Source organism: Ornithodoros turicata, chromosome 1 (assembly GCF_037126465.1).
Source record: "Ornithodoros turicata isolate Travis chromosome 1, ASM3712646v1, whole genome shotgun sequence".
Taxonomy (NCBI): Eukaryota; Metazoa; Arthropoda; class Arachnida; order Ixodida; family Argasidae; genus Ornithodoros; species Ornithodoros turicata.
The window spans coordinates 46,368,935-46,374,511 of NC_088201.1; the positions used below are offsets into that span (position 1 = coordinate 46,368,935).

The 5,577-nt window shown below is 46.5% G+C and overlaps 2 non-coding genes across 2 annotated transcripts; one reads left to right on the forward strand and one right to left on the reverse strand.

The window, feature by feature from the left end:
• Window positions 1-451: 451 nt before the first annotated feature.
• On the reverse strand, window positions 452-522 carry Trnas-gga (transfer RNA serine (anticodon GGA)). Its single transcript has one exon. It is a non-coding gene; the product is annotated as a tRNA-Ser (tRNA).
• Window positions 523-538: 16 nt separating this feature from the next.
• Window positions 539-609, forward strand: Trnas-gga (transfer RNA serine (anticodon GGA)). The gene has a single exon. It is a non-coding gene; the product is annotated as a tRNA-Ser (tRNA).
• Window positions 610-5,577: the final 4,968 nt, after the last annotated feature.

A 5,577-nucleotide genomic window follows, 5' to 3' on the forward strand; every position in this document is an offset into this window, starting at 1 on the left:
AGCGAACGCGCTCCGCGCAAGCGCATCACTGGTGTGCTGTCGCGTGCTTTTCCAACATGGCTGCCTCCGGTGAAAGCACGTTGGCAAAACAAGAAGCCCTAATTTCAGAGGTCGAGAAATACCCGTGGCTCTACGACCGACGCCGAGCCGAGTACAGAGATTCATTCAGAGATTCAAAGTTTCACCGACCACATCACGTTGCCCGTTCATGGCTGCCTGTGGAATGGAGACGTGGTGGAGTGGAGACGTGATTGGTCAACCACAAGCGTTTGACGTATCAAGAACGCATATGTCTGAACAGCGTGCCGTACGACAGCCACCTCCGCACTGGATCCGCACCGTAACCGCAACGGAGAGAAGTTGTAGTGTGAACCACGCATTAAGGACGACACAAACATGTAAGCCTCATACGCCCGGAAATCAACGAATGCAACAACTCAGGGAAAAGAGGCGCTGACGCCAGGAATCGAACCTGGATCTTCTGATTTCCGGTCAGATTTGCTACCACTACACCACACCAGCACGCCGATTCCCATGAGCTGGTGTGGTGTAGTGGTAGCATATCTGACCGGAAATCAGAAGACCCTGGTTCGATTCCTGGCGTCAGCGCCTCTTTTCCCTGAGTTGTTGCATTCGTCCCATACTTATATTCGACCGATAAGACACTGTACAATTTATGAAATGGAACGTTTGAACAGTTCCAAGTCATCAGAGCATCGCGATACGGAATGGTGTTCAAAACAGCGCAATTTATTTCCGGTTCTGTTCGCGTTTAGGCATAACGGTTCGGCTCCGGTTCAGCTCCAGGAGGACACACATAACGGTTCCGAACCGGTGCAAGATGCTCTAAATCGGTTTCGAACCGATTAATTGCACAAGGTATATTCCCGAAAATAAACGTAGCAAAGTTCCGGAAGCTTTATTTCTCTTCGCTTGTCCTGGCGTAACAGTACAGATAGCCGGCAATTTGATATTAGTACTAACTCTGTTGTATCCCCAAATGGCCTTCAACGAGATCACCTTTTTACTTTACAAACGATATGAGCTTCCCTATCCTTGCAACGTGTTGGCCGCAACGCAGTGACAAGAACACTTGTCCACAGGAAAACGAAACTATAGGGAGTGGTTGTCTCCATCGATGCGAGCGTTCAGCTACCATTTCCGCTTATATGGGAGACTCGGGTTGCAAAATATGTCGCATGAACCGGTCACTTTTGGAACAGGTTAAGGCACATAAGGTAGGTAAGATGAAAAACTGTTAGTCTCGAACTCTCGGTGCTTTGAAACCGGTTTGGAAACGGTTCCGGTTCAGCTCCAAGATGGCAGCAGCCTTTTCGGTTCGGTTCCGGCAAAAAATAACGGGTTCTTTCCTGTTTTCGGTTCCGGTTCGGTTTGATCCCCTGGTTCAAAATGACAGCAGCAGTCGTCTCGGGTATTTTCTACGACGGGTTTCTGAGCTCTAGTCTGAATGACGATGAACTAGAACCATGCCACCAACACACCGTGAGGTTTTCGAGGAACGGAACTTTGCGAGATCCATTACGGCAGTTGCAGAATACTTCAGTGCTGCAGAGAACATGGAATACGTGTCGCTTCTTTATCTCGCAAGTGATCGTACTGGGCGTGCTCAACCGGTCCCCGAAGACTCTCTATTGGCAGTATAATGGCGTCTCCAGTCCCGCGGTGGGTACCGCCGACAGTATAGTGATATGTTCGCGCGAGAGCGTTCAAAATAAAGTCGCTCGTCTTAGGCGTGATCAGGCTCTTATAAAGTTATAACTGTAATCGTTAAACTGTTTTTAACGATTAATACAAATTTTAACAGAATGCCTCTTTGCTTTGTAATCGCAGTCTGCCAATCGTCGACTGGTGCTCTGTTCGAGGCTACGCCTTTTCGGTCGAAAAGGAGATTGCCGCGATCTCCTCTTTCGAAAAGGACAAATATCCAAAAAGGCGATTCTCCGCTGCCGTGTGCCAGTGGTGCCGCGTGTCGCTTTGTGTGTTCCTTAAACTCAAGGAAATAATACCTCGTTCTACAGTACACCATTACAGTACATCCTCGCACCATTCTAATTTTGTTAATCGTCACAAAACTCCGTTCGGAGAAATGTATTTCTCCCGAAAGGCGTATAGAGTACCCGTGTGGTCACGGGTAGAAGGCATCAGAATGGTATTTTTTGAGTCTCCTGCTCTTGTCTGGGATAGTACGTTCTGACGACGAATATTTTTGGAACACCTCAATCTGCAATGGATTGTACAGCGATAGCTGTACCTGGGAGCTTTTGCGGCGTTGACGGTGATTATGGCGAGTGTAGCAGAAAGAGAATGACGTAACCGCGCCATGACGTCACAACCTCACGTGGTACACGTGGATAATCACGTCACACCAATCACGTCACACACACACGCACACACATGTATGGCATCACACCAGCTGCAGCACCGCCATTAGCCGGCGTGGTAGTCAATCGCAGCGTAGGGAGAGAGAAATAGTAGCTGTGCTCTTGCCGCCATTGTATCACACTCATAACAGTGTAGCGACTACGGAATGTGCGCACGCCGTCGGATGAGCGACAGTGGGAGGTTCAGTGCGCCGCTGGTGCTCGTGAGCGTCGTCGTACACAAAGTGAAGCACAATGAGAAGCCGCTCGTGCCGCGAATAGCAGAAGGCGAGAAGACGCCGCAGTGAGACAACGCGATATCGATGGTAATAGAGGTAAACGGTTCGACGCATGTGTGCGTGAAACGAGTGCGAATCCGTCGGAGTTTCCAGTGGCCAACGCAGAGTTTGCGGACAAGTTCCTCTATAACGCGTTCCGATTATCGTGTGACGTGTGCGGTAGACTGTGGTTTCGGAGCGACGTGGCACCATCACGAACTGTGGGGCACGACTTCCCAGGTGAACGACAAGAACATAACCACGGAGTTGCAGTGCCCCCGGCTTCCCGACATACTTTACGGCAGGGATGGGCAGTATTTAAATACATTGTAATTGAAATAGTATTTGAAATATAACACTGAAAAAAAAAAGAAAAAAAAAACTGAAATTAAACGTTACAACCGCTCTCACGCATATGACATCAAACTTTCTGGTCAAGTTCACGCTGCCGGTACCCTGAAGGTACTCGCTTCATGCGTGCGACGGGCTAATCTCGGGCTCATCACTAATCAGGGAAGACAAAGGTACATGCACAGTACGAGAACTCTATAGAACGAAAAGAAAACGTTGCGATTTATATATCCGTAAATTACCTGTCCGTTTTCTACGTGCAATCACGCTTTCGAATCTGCACAAATCGCATCCTTATTATAGCCGCATGTAAAAACATCCCGAAGAACACCCCAAACAGCGTTGGAATAATTACGAAGGCCATCATGACACAGCACAAGTTCCAAACTCTCAGTGGCACCTTAAGCATTTCTTCTCGGCCAAGAAGCTTCGAACCGCATAAAAAGTTCGCCAAACTGGCGTCGCGTGGCGACTTGAGCTAATTACGTATTCGTAAGAGACGGGGTGCACTAATTTACGTTGAGATCTCGCGCGCGAAAGCTGATTGTTCTGGGGGGTCCCAAACGAAACAGGAACCCATTTTATCTTGTTCGTTATACATAGTGTCCTTTCGGCAGCTACGTTCCGTTCGGCGAACGATTAAGCCCCGTTAGTTGTGAAGCCTTTGGCGTAATTTGAAGATCGGTAATCAGAATTAGAGAAGGAGGTGCACGATGTGTTCTCGCAAAGGTGCTTTGCCAGCCCTCGAAAATAAATGACGTTGGAAAATTGGCGACTTGTGGAACAGACCTGGATAATCGTTTGGGTAGAGGTGCGTAGGTTTCGAGGTGGTCGGTTGGGAGGGAGAAGTTTTGGAGAGTTGTGGATAATCAAGCCGCTTCCCGTACAGATACCTTGTTGGAGAGAGGGTCGAAGAATCCCCGGAGGACTCGCTCAGAAGTATATCGAGTTCTTATCAATCTGGAAGTTAGCGTGAAGAGTTTAGGTAGCGAAGAGAGGATTTCTTCACGGAGAAGAACAGAATGAAATAACGTCTTTGAGACTGAGAGAGAAAGTTGGTACACCGGAGACAAGAAAGGATTGAGTCGGTATACACCAAAAAGACACCAGGTGACTTTGATTACATAATCAATTCGCTACCACATGAGCTGCGTTGCTGTACAAGCACGAATTGTTCATCCTCTTCCCCTTGCCCCGTCATTCAAAAATGAGCATCAAAACGCCAAAGCGCCGTTTTTCAACTCTGCCTCGCAGTTGTGATGAAATTTGGGAACGCTTTTCGCCGCGAAAATTTCTCGTCGATAATCCAAGGTATATTAAACACATAAGTATATGCATGTGCACCGACATGTAATGGGTAATATGCTGACGAGTTCAGTGATATTTTTGTGTATTCTTCCTGGTACTTGCAAATACACTGCTTCCAAAGTGGAACATGTTAGAATCAATGAGAGCGTTTTGCGCCACGAGTTCTCGCTTAAGTTATTTATTTACTCATTTAAATTTTTGTATCAGAATGTAGAAACACAGAAACGAACCATACATAGGAACGTACACAGAAACCAGTTATGTAGTATTCACCCATACATGCTCATACACATTCATACATTGTCCAAGTACATAACGTAACTGGAGAAAACGTGCAGCATAATCCATGTGGTGCGAGTGGTAAAGTGCGGAGACATTGCCCTTTCCTTCAACCACTGTGCGTTGTACGTACGTATCTGGAGGCTTAACAGTTTTCCATGTTGAAATTTCTATGTTGCTATCATTAATGACGAAAGTAAGTTAATTGAGAACAAAGGAACTGGAAAAAAGATGTCACCCTAGATATCCAGTGCAACATTGTTGCGTTGTAGTCATTTACAAAACACACCGGAACATCATTCAGTTGAAACATTGTTATGCGAGTTCATGTGGGACATGCCATGTAGAACGCAGTAATTTTACTCTTTCTGTACTTTTTCTTTTTGTCTCATTTCTTCATATTTTTCTCCCTTATTTCTCCTTCAATGCTAAGCAGTCGCTGGGCAGTCAGCTTAATACAGACAATGAAACGCCAAAATCTCCAGTTTATTTTTCTTAAAATCACGTCAAATCAATCAAACGATTTCTTTCTCGTGTTTGCTTGACAGAGGAGGTGTTCCTGAACACACAATCGAAGTTTGAGGTTCAGCAAGCGAACGGTTTTCTCTGAAGCTAATATAAATGAAGTACCAAAGTCGCACGAAGGTGATATAACCTGCGTACATGAAGGCGACACAAGTCGACTTAACTGAATAAGTCGATCTATCGTCTGCATGTAAACCGGTCTATATCGATTTAAAAGAGACGTCGACAAAGCAACGATAAGTCGCTCGGCTTGAGTTGTTCAGACGACAAATCTCGACTCAACTCCGCCATGTAAATCGCGTCAGTCGACTTATTCAGTCACTTCCCATACGTCACTGCCGGGTGCCTCGTCCTTCCTCGCCTCATAATAGAATAGGTGGATGACGGCCAGAGACGGAAGAAGCTGAAGAAGAAGAATAGCTGGCGGCGTAGATTTCCACGCAGTGCGTCCAAAA